This window comes from Oncorhynchus masou, unplaced genomic scaffold (assembly GCF_036934945.1).
Source record: "Oncorhynchus masou masou isolate Uvic2021 unplaced genomic scaffold, UVic_Omas_1.1 unplaced_scaffold_3483, whole genome shotgun sequence".
Taxonomy (NCBI): Eukaryota; Metazoa; Chordata; class Actinopteri; order Salmoniformes; family Salmonidae; genus Oncorhynchus; species Oncorhynchus masou.
In genome coordinates, this window is record NW_027009891.1 from 1 (window position 1) to 12,033 (window position 12,033).

Consider the following 12,033-nt stretch of genomic DNA (forward strand, 5'->3'; position numbering starts at 1 on the left):
ACAAAACACAATACCATGACCCCCATTTTCCACAAAACACAATAACATGACCCCCATTTTCCACAAAACACAATACGATAGAGGCAGGATACTTGTCCACATGATGAAGCATGTATTTAATGTAGCAAAATGACATTAACTCATTTTTCGAACCCAAAATGAGCAGTTACTGCCTTTTTGCTTGGTAGGGCAGAATAGAATAATATAGTACTTACAATGGGTCGGTTGTTTTGAATGGTGTGTGTTGAGTTTGATCATTAGTGGGTCTATTCATGTGTGACAATATTCAAGACGGCCATTATGTAAAGCCACTGTGATAATGTCATGTTAGTTTTCAGTTGGTTTGTTTGGAGAGGCTTTTGCTGGTTTGAGATCCAGGCAGTTTATTGGCGGTGCCCCGTTTTAAAGGAAAATGATTTTGTATTTCTAAAATAACTAGTGTGTATGTAACTGCAGTGGTTCACTGTTCTTTCCTTCCTACCATCAGAAGTACAGTATCGTCTGTCACAGTTTATTGGTCTTCTTGTGAACCTGGGTCAGCTGAATCTCTGTGAAGCGCTGTTGTATTTCAGAAAGTGATCTAGTGGAAGTAACAGATCTAAGAGGTGATTTTAGAGTCCTCTTGTTAATAACCATTATCTGTGTCAAACAAGCAAAACCTCGAAGCTTTAATCAACTTTGTTTGTTTTTCACATCTGCTTCTGTATCGTTTCCCTTTAATGGGACTAGAACCGGTCGAACGTTTATAAGTGACAGTTGTAATATTTTTTATTTATTTCTGCTGTTGTCTGGGCCGTTGCATTGCTCAGAACTGTTGACCCAACTCAATAGGTGGCCTGTAACCAACCTGTGTCTTATGTTCTGGTTGAGGTGTTCTCCTCATTAAACAGTAACTGGTGTATATTATGTTCTGGTTGAGGTGTTTTCCTCATTAAACAGTAACTGTTGTATATTATGTTCTGGTTGAGGTGTTTTCCTCATTAAACAGTAACTGGTGTAGAGTCTTGTGTTCTCGTTGAGGTGTTCTCCTCATTAAACAGTAACTGGTGTATATTATGTTCTGGTTGAGGTGTTCTCCTCATTAAACAGTAACTGGTGTAGAGTCTTGTGTTCTGGTTGAGGTGTTCTCCTCATTAAACAGCAATTGGGGTAGAGTCTTGTGTTCTGGTTGAGGTGTTCTCCTCATTAAACAGTAACTGGTGTATATTATGTTCTGGTTGAGGTGTTCTCCTCATTAAACAGTAACTGGTGTAGAGTCTTGTGTTCTGGTTGAGGTGTTCTCCTCATTAAACAGTAACTGGTCTAGAGTCTTGTGTTCTAGTTGAGGTGCTCCCCTCATTAAACAGTAACTGGGGTAGAGTCTTGTGTTCTGGTTGAGGTGTTCCCCTCATTAAACAGTAATTGGGGTAGTCTGGTAGTTGTACCATTTTAGCCCTAGTCGGCAGATGTTACTTCAATATACTACAGTGTTGTCTGCAAAAACACTACAGTAAATACTAGTCATGTCTGCAAAAACACATGAGTTAAGACTACTGTAATGTTCGCAAAAACACAACAGTGAATATTATAGTATATAAATATAGTAACACTACAGTATTCAGACCATAGTTTAATATAGTATGTTTTTATATGGGTAACGATGACCTTCATGTAGCCTAATGTTACTGTATCCTAATGTTATTGTAGCCTACTGTATCCCAATGTTATTGTAGTCTACTGTATCCTAATGTTATTGTAGTCTACTGTATCCTAATGTTATTGTAGTCTACTGTATCCTAATGTTATTGTAGTCTACTGTATCCTAATGTTATTGTAGCCTACTGTATCCTAATGTTATTGTATCCTAATGTTATTGCAGCCTACTGTATCCTAATGTTATTGTAGCCTACTGTATCCTAATGTTATTGTAGTCTACTGTATCCTACTGTTATTGTAGTCTACTGTATCCTACTGTTATTGTAGTCTACTGTATCCTACTGTTATTGTAGCCTACTGTATCCTAATGTTATTGTAGCCTACTGTATCCTAATGTTATTGTAGTCTACTGTATCCTAATGTTATTGTAGCCTACTGTATCCTAATGTTATTGTAGCCTACTGTATCCTAATGTTATTGTATCCTAATGTTATTGCAGCCTACTGTAACCTAATGTTATTGTAGCCTACTGTATCCTAATGTTATTGTATCCTACTGTATCCTAATGTTATTGTATCCTACTGTATCCTAATGTTATTGTAGCCTACTGTATCCTAATGTTATTGTAGCCTACTGTATCCTAATGTTATTGTAGTCTACTGTAGCCTACTGTTCTTGTAGTCTACTGTATCCTAATGTTATTGTAGCCTACTGTATCCTAATGTTATTGTAGTCTACTGTATCCGAATGTTATTGTAGCCTACTGTATCCTAATGTTATTGTATCCTAATGTTATTGCAGCCTACTGTAACCTAATGTTATTGTAGCCTACTGTATCCTAATGTTATTGTATCCTACTGTATCCTAATGTTATTGTATCCTACTGTATCCTAATGTTATTGTAGCCTACTGTATCCTAATGTTATTGTAGCCTACTGTATCCTAATGTTATTGTAGTCTACTGTAGCCTACTGTTCTTGTAGTCTACTGTATCCTAATGTTATTGTAGCCTACTGTATCCTAATGTTATTGTAGCCTACTGTATCCTAATGTTATTGTAGCCTACTGTATCCTAATGTTATTGTATCCTAATGTTATTGCAGCCTACTGTAACCTAATGTTATTGTAGCCTACTGTATCCTAATGTTATTGTATCCTACTGTATCCTAATGTTATTGTATCCTACTGTATCCTAATGTTATTGTAGCCTACTGTATCCTAATGTTATTGTAGCCTACTGTATCCTAATGTTATTGTAGTCTACTGTAGCCTACTGTTCTTGTAGTCTACTGTATCCTAATGTTATTGTAGCCTACTGTATCCTAATGTTATTGTAGTCTACTGTATCCGAATGTTATTGTAGCCTACTGTATCCTAATGTTATTGTATCCTAATGTTATTGCAGCCTACTGTATCCTAATGTTGTTGTAGCCTACTGTATCCTAATGTTATTGTAGCCTACTGTATCCTAATGTTATTGTAGCCTACTGTATCCTAATGTTATTGTAGCCTACTGTAACCTAATGTTATTGTAGCCTACTGTATCCTAATGTTATTGCAGTCTACTGTATCCTAATGTTATTGTAGTCTACTGTAGCCTACTGTGATAAAGCCGTGGATGGTTTTGGCTGGTTTGGTTGGTGGGAGGACTGTTCTTTCACCATTACAAACATACCCTCTTATCTTCAGCAATTTGTTTGTAACTGATCGGTTCGATGACCAGATCTGTCCTTGAGATTAACAGGAATACGGTGGTTTGCAAGAAAAGCTGTACAGTAATATTTATTTCAGTAAATACGAGCTTCATGTATGGAACATGTGCCTAAGGATTACCTATCTATAAGCAATATATCTTTGTAAATCTATAGTGTGTTTAAAACTGGCCTACGTTTTAAAGAAACACACAACAAGTTTACCCTTTATCATTTGACTGTTTTATTTCTTATGTAAGACGTGTAAAAACAGGACAACCGAGAGACCGTTTGACAGTAGCATACCACAGACCGACATTACCAATATCCGTTCATATCCTTGTGTATGTAAATTCAACCCCACGTTCAAAACAAAATAAACATATTTAAAAGTACTACCTCCAACCCTGTACCCCAGTGTAAGTAGTTTAACAAGCGTATTCCAGGGACAGACAGAAAACCCTTCTACAACATTTGACTGGCTGTAAACACAGCCATACCAACCCCCATTTTAAAACCAGAACACCCGTTTGTGTATTTATAGTGTATTATGTGTTTGAAAATAAATATAACAGTGCAATGTAGAGAGAGAGAGAAAAGAGGAAGTATGCATTTAAAACTAACATATTGTTTAATGTTAGATCAAGTACGTCAGAATTAAAACATTTTGGAAGATTCAAATCTAGTGAAATCCAAAATCAAGAAACGGCACCCATTTCAAACTCATCGAAGTCAGAAACATAGACTTAGAAAAAAGTAGTTTTGTTCAGATGTTTCTTTTTCACTTGGTCTTTCCCGACACCATGACTCCGAACTCCTGGATGGTGATCTCCTTGTCATGGTACTGCTGCAGCTGGCGGTTGGTGATGTTCCCAGCCCTCAGGGCGTCTTCAATGGAGAACTTCTTCCCAGACTTCCTGTCGTGGAGAACAGAGGACTCCCCCTTGGGGCCCTTGACACTGATCTCCTCCCAGTCGCACTCCTGGCTCTGGAGGTTCACAAACATCTTCCAGTCGATCAGCCCCAGCTTGTAGGCCTCCTCCGGCCTCATCTCCTTACCCGAGTCGGGATCGATGACCACAATGGATCTCCTCAGGTGGCTCTCCCGCTGCTCCCTCTTGATCTGGATGGCCGACAGGCTCTTCTGTAGCTTCTCGATCTCCTCATCCTTCTGGCTGGTGATGGCCCTCAGTTCGGCCAGCTCCCTCTGCAGTGAGTCCAGCCTCAGCTCTAGGTTCTTCCCGCTCCCATGGGGGCCGAGTTGGAGATGCTCCGGGTCTCCGTAGAGGTGATCTGGATCTCGGACTGCAGCCTGCGGATGTCATTCTGTAGCCTTTGGTTCTCCTGCTGGAGGCGACTGCTCTCGTCGCGGATGTAGTCCAGCTCCTTGGACGACTTGGTGTTGGTGAACTCCATGTCGGACAGGCGGGACTTGAGGCTGCCCAGCTCCTGGTCCAGCTCGAGCCTCCTCCTCTTCTCCTGTTCCAGCGTCCTCGTCATCTTCTCGATCTCCAGCTCAGCCTCTGGGTCTTTCTCTACCTGGATGGTCTCGGTGCGCACCACCTTCTCCTTCACCACCATCCTCTCCAGGGTGACCTGCTGCTGGAGCAGGACGTTCAGCTCCTTCTCCAGCAGGGTGCGCTTGTGTCTCTCCTCCTCCACCTGCAGCTTGAGGATGGAGTGCTCTTTCTCTTGCTGGGGGTCCTGCTGGAGAACCACCATCTGTTTCACTGTGACCCTCTCCCTGTTCTCCTTGTCCCTGACCTCCATCTCGTTCAACCTGACCCTCAGCCTCTGGATCTCCAGCTCTGCATCGCGCCGAGCTCGGCGTTCTCGCTCCAGCTCCTCCAGCTGTGCGTCCAGGTTGGCCTTCTGCCTCTGAAGTTGGAAGAGCTCCTCTTTCAGGGTCTCCCTCTGCCTCTGTTCATTGTTGATGTTCTGTGTGAAGGTGCTGCACTCTGACCTCAGTAATGGGTCCTCCTCCATCTTAACCACCTCCTGCTGGACAACCTTCTCCCTGACCTGGGACAGGTCGATCTTCCTTAGCCGGATCTTCTCCTCATTAGCTGATCGCTCCCTCTCCAGGTCCAGGCGTTTCTTCTGCTCGTCCGCCAGCTTCCTCTTCAGGATCTCAATCTCCTCCTTGGTCTTGGGGTTTTCTTTGTACTCCAGCACCTCGTTAACCACCTCTTTAATTTGCACCTGTGGCTTGGTGTCCTTCCACCGCTGAATCTCGTCCCTCAGCTGCCTGATCTCCATCTCTGACTTCTCCGTCTGGTACGTCTTGTCCACAATCTCGTTGCGGAGTTTCTCCAGCTCCCTCTCGGTCTGAGGGTCCGTCTTGTACTTGATGACTTCCTTGATGATCTCCTTGATCTCGATCTGCGGACCTCTGTTTCTCAGCATCTTCAGCTCGTCCTGGTGGGACTTCAGCTGTTGGTCTGCGTCTCTGTATCTCCTCTGGTGTTCCACCAGTTCCATGCGTAGGTTGGCCACTTCAGCCTCAGCCTTGGGGTCAGGCCTGACGATCTCCCTCACCTTCTCCTGAACTATGACCCTCGACTTTTCCTCCTCTAGGCTGGAGATCTTCCTCTGAGGTCGGCGCGCTCCCTTTGGGAAGACCGGTGCTTGGCCTTCTCATCCTCATGTTGCATCCTGAGATTCTCTACCTCCCTCTCAAAGGCGATATCCTTCTCCACCTTCAGCACCTCCTTGATGGAGATCTTCTCCTCGGCCATGGACTTCTCCTTCTCCAGCCTGCGGAGCTTGTCCTGGAGGAAGCGCAGCTCGTCCTCCAGTTGCTTCCTGCCCTCCTGCTCTTTCTGCTTCCTGTCCAAGAGGATGCGGTACTCGTTCTCCAGTTGCGGGTCGTTCTGAACTTTAATCACCTCCTCCTCTGTGATCACCTCCTGCTCCTTGGACTTCTGCTGTGCCAGGAGCGTCACCTGCTTGGTGATCTGGATCACCTCGTTGTCCTTGATGGTCTTCCTCCTCCTCAGTTCTTCCAGCTCCTCCCTGAGCCTCCTCACCTCCTCCTCCTGGCCGCGGTCCCTCTCGATACGCAGCACCTCCTTCACGGTGTACTGCTGTGCTCCTTCTTTGATCTCTGTTTCGATGCCACGCAGCTTCAGCCTCAGCGCCTCCAGCTCGTTGTCCATGGCCCGGGTGACCCGGGTTTCGTCTGACAGTTTCTGACGGACATTGTGGACCTCGTCAACCAGAGTCGGATCCGGAACCTTCTTGATGATCTCCTTCTTGACGACGGTGTCCTCCGGCTTCTGGCCCTCCAACATGTAGATGTCTGTCTGGATTTTCTCTAGATCCTTCTCCAGCTGCTCCCTCCTCTGGATCTCGTCTTTCAGTTGACTCTCGATCCTCCAGGCTTCTTCTCCCGGAGCAGCAGATCTGACTTGTTGGACATTGTTGCTGACGATCACGTCTGATTGCTGAGAGAGGGAGAGGAGGCTGGGGTTATTGTTTTTAGAAGTAATGGCAATGATGTTTATTTAGAATGATTTGACATTTAAATTCTATTTTGGATCTATATAAAGATGTGCCACATTGATTGTTGAACATTCAGGAGTATCTCACCTGATTCATAAGGCCTTGTGCAAACTGCAAATTCGCCATCCTTTGCTTGTTCACTGCATTCACTTCGGTGAATTTAGCTTCAATGGCAGATTCCTGTCAACAAGGAAATTATGAAAATGTATGGAACCAGAGGCATCATTTGCTACTGTTATTATACTGCTGCTCTTTAATTATATCTTTATTTTTTACTTCACACTTATTTTTCTTAACTGCAATGATGGTTAAGGGGCTTGTAAGTAAGCATTTCACTGTAATGTCTACCTACACCTGTTGTATTTGGCATGTCACTGTAAGGTCTACCTACACCTGTTGTATTTGGCATGTCACTGTAAGGTCTACACGTGTTGTATTCAGCATGTCACTGTAAGGTCTACACCTGTTGTATTCAGCATGTCACTGTAAGGTCTACACCTGTTGTATTTGGCACGTGACATAACATTTCATAAGATTTGATTTTCAGAATGTTCATTAGAAGATGTCGTACAAAAGACTTCCTGAAAATGTATCAAAAGGTGTCACATTACAACGTGTACTATGCATTGAGGTTACAGTCAAGGGCTGACTCTCACATTACACAATATTCTATATCAGTGGACTACTGCCCATGCACCCTATTCCCTATATAGTGCACTACTTTTGACCAGGACCCATGCACCCTATTCCCTATATAGTGCACTACTTTTGACCAGGACCCATGCACCCTATTCCCTATATAGTGCATGAATTTTGACCAGGGCCCATGCACCCTATTCCCTATATAGTGCACTAATTTTGACCAGGGCCCATGTACCCTATTCCCTATAGAGTGCACTACTTTTGACCAGGGCCCATGCACCCTATTCCCTATATAGTGCACTACTTTTGACCAGGACCCATGCACCCTATTCCCTATATAGTGCACTACTTTTGACCAGGGCCCATGCACCCTATTCCCTACATAGTACACTACTTTTGACCAGGGCCCATGCACCCTATTCCCTACATAGTACACTACTTTTGACCAGGGCCTTATGACCAGAGTCCAAAAGTAGTGCACTAAATAGGTAAATGGGTTTCATTTGGGCCACAGCTGCAGTCTTCCTTACCTCTGCCTTGACCCTGAGTGCAGGGGACTCCAGTCTGCTTCTCTTGTAGGTCTGAGGGACCAGCCCGTCTTCAAGGTCCAGAATAGACTTGAACTTCTCAGTATCATTCTCATAGTCCTGCAAAAACACAAATTAGTCAAATCAATTATTCATTGAAGAGGAAGAAAAATGAGAGAAAGTGTTACATCAAATCGTATACATTTCTCCTAGCCGTAGGTAATCAGAATGGATGTGTCGATCGGTGTTCATTCCCCTACCTTGACGGCCTGCTGGTAAAGTTGGGCATTTTTCGACACGTTGTTCAACTCAGACTCCTTCTTTTTAATGTCAGAGAGCAGGTTCTGTGACAATACAGCAATCAACATTTTAGACCGAGAAACATAACAGGACCATTAGAGGTGGAAGACTGACTAGAGGTATAGAAACATAACAGAACCATTAGAGGTAGAGGACTGACTATAGAAACATAACAGGACCATTAGAGGTAGAGGACTGACTATAGAAACATAACAGGGCCATTAGAGGTAGAGGACTGACTATAGAAACATAACAGGACCATTAGAGGTAGAGGACTGACTATAGAAACATAACAGGGCCATTAGAGGTAGAGGACTGACTATAGAAACATAACAGGGCCATTAGAGGTAGAGGACTGACTATAGAAACATAACAGGGCCATTAGAGGTAGAGGACTGACTATAGAAACATAACAGGACCATTAGAGGTAGAGGACTGACTATAGAAACATAACAGAACCATTAGAGGTAGAGGACTGACTATAGAAACATAACAGGACCATTAGAGGTAGAGGACTGACTATAGAAACATAACAGGGCCATTAGAGGTAGAGGACTGACTAGAGGTATAGAAACATAACAGGGCCATTAGAGGTAGAGGACTGACTATAGAAACATAACAGGACCATTAGAGGTAGAGGACTGACTATAGAAACATAACAAGACCATTAGAGGTAGAGGACTGACTATAGAAACATAACAGAACCATTAGAGGTAGAGGACTGACTATAGAAACATAACAAGACCATTAGAGGTAGAGGACTGACTATAGAAACATAACAGAACCATTAGAGGTAGAGGACTGACTAGAGGTATAGAAACATAACAGGACCATTAGAGGTAGAGGACTGACTATAGAAACATAACAGGACCATTAGAGGTAGAGGACTGACTATAGAAACATAACAGGGCCATTAGAGGTAGAGGACTGACTAGAGGTATAGAAACATAACAGGACCATTAGAGGTAGAGGACTGACTAGAGGTATAGAAACATAACAGGACCATTAGAGGTAGAGGACTGACTATAGAAACATAACAGGACCATTAGAGGTAGAGGACTGACTATAGAAACATAACAGAACCATTAGAGGTAGAGGACTGACTATAGAAACATAACAGGACCATTAGAGGTAGAGGACTGACTATAGAAACATAACAGGACCATTAGAGGTAGAGGACTGACTATAGAAACATAACAGGACCATTAGAGGTAGAGGACTGACTATAGAAACATAACAGAACCATTAGAGGTAGAGGACTGACTATAGAAACATAACAGAACCATTAGAGGTAGAGGACTGACTATAGAAACATAACAGAACCATTAGAGGTAGAGGACTGACTAGAGGTATAGAAACATAACAGAACCATTAGAGGTAGAGGACTGACTATAGAAACATAACAGGACCATTAGAGGTAGAGGACTGACTATAGAAACATAACAGGGCCATTAGAGGTAGAGGACTGACTATAGAAACATAACAGGACCATTAGAGGTAGAGGACTGACTCGAGGTATAGAAACATAACAGGACCATTAGAGGTAGAGGACTGACTATAGAAACATAACAGGACCATTAGAGGTAGAGGACTGACTATAGAAACATAACAGGACCATTAGAGGTAGAGGACTGACTATAGAAACATAACAGGACCATTAGAGGTAGAGGACTGACTAGAGGGATAGAAACATAACAGAACCATTAGAGGTAGAGGACTGACTATAGAAACATAACAGGACCATTAGAGGTAGAGGACTGACTAGAGGTATAGAAACATAACAGGACCATTAGAGGTAGAGGACTGACTAGAGGTATAGAAACATAACAGGACCATTAGAGGTAGAGGACTGACTAGAGGTATAGAAACATAACAGGACCATTAGAGGTAGAGGACTGACTATAGAAACATAACAGGACCATTAGAGGTAGAGGACTGACTATAGAAACATAACAGGACCATTAGAGGTAGAGGACTGACTATAGAAACATAACAGGACCATTAGAGGTAGAGGACTGACTATAGAAACATAACAGGACCATTAGAGGTAGAGGACTGACTATAGAAACATAACAGAACCATTAGAGGTAGAGGACTGACTAGAGGTATAGAAACATAACAGGGCCATTAGAGGTAGAGGACTGACTATAGAAACATAACAGGACCATTAGAGGTAGAGGACTGACTATAGAAACATAACAGGGCCATTAGAGGTAGAGGACTGACTAGAGGGATAGAAACATAACAAGACCATTAGAGGTAGAGGACTGACTATAGAAACATAACAGGGCCATTAGAGGTAGAGGACTGACTATAGAAACATAACAGGACCATTAGAGGTAGAGGACTGACTATAGAAACATAACAGGGCCATTAGAGGTAGAGGACTGACTATAGAAACATAACAGGGCCATTAGAGGTAGAGGACTGACTATAGAAACATAACAGGACCATTAGAGGTAGAGGACTGACTATAGAAACATAACAGAACCATTAGAGGTAGAGGACTGACTATAGAAACATAACAGGACCATTAGAGGTAGAGGACTGACTATAGAAACATAACAGAACCATTAGAGGTAGAGGACTGACTATAGAAACATAACAGGACCATTAGAGGTAGAGGACTGACTATAGAAACATAACAGGGCCATTAGAGGTAGAGGACTGACTATAGAAACATAACAGGACCATTAGAGGTAGAGGACTGACTATAGAAACATAACAGGACCATTAGAGGTAGAGGACTGACTATAGAAACATAACAGGGCCATTAGAGGTAGAGGACTGACTATAGAAACATAACAGGACCATTAGAGGTAGAGGACTGACTATAGAAACATAACAGAACCATTAGAGGTAGAGGACTGACTATAGAAACATAACAGAACCATTAGAGGTAGAGGACTGACTAGAGGTATAGAAACATAACAGGACCATTAGAGGTAGAGGACTGACTATAGAAACATAACAGGACCATTAGAGGTAGAGGACTGACTATAGAAACATAACAGAACCATTAGAGGTAGAGGACTGACTATAGAAACATAACAAGACCATTAGAGGTAGAGGACTGACTATAGAAACATAACAGAACCATTAGAGGTAGAGGACTGACTAGAGGTATAGAAACATAACAGGACCATTAGAGGTAGAGGACTGACTATAGAAACATAACAGGGCCATTAGAGGTAGAGGACTGACTATAGAAACATAACATGACCATTAGAGGTAGAGGACTGACTAGAGGTATAGAAACATTAGTTTTAGTTCAGGACAGGGTTGCAAAATTGTGAACACCTGACTATCCTCAACCGTGCCGGGTAAAGTTTCCCCTAGGTACAGATCTAACATTAACCATTAGTGGGACAATCAGAAATCAGCTTCCCTTCACCAATCCTAACATTAACCATTAGTGGGACAATCAGAAATCAGCTTCCCTTCACCAATCCTAACATTAACCATTAGTGGGACAATCAGAAATCAGCTTCCCTCCCCCAATCCTAACATTAACCATTAGTGGGACAATCAGAAATCAGCTTCCCTCCCCAATCCTAACATTAACCATTAGTGGGACAATCAGAAATCAGCTTCCTCCCCAATCCTAACATTAACCATTAGTGGAACAATCAGAAATCAGCTTCCCTCCCCAATCCTAACATTAACCATTAGTGGAACAATCAGAAATCAGCTTCCCTTCACCAATCCTAACATTAACCATTAGTGGGACAATC

General features: G+C 42.7%; 1 pseudogene; it reads right to left on the reverse strand.

The window, feature by feature from the left end:
- Nucleotides 1-3,553: 3,553 nt before the first annotated feature.
- The window catches only part of LOC135534495 (periplakin-like), a 33,980-nt pseudogene continuing 25,500 nt past the window's right edge, over nt 3,554-12,033 (reverse strand).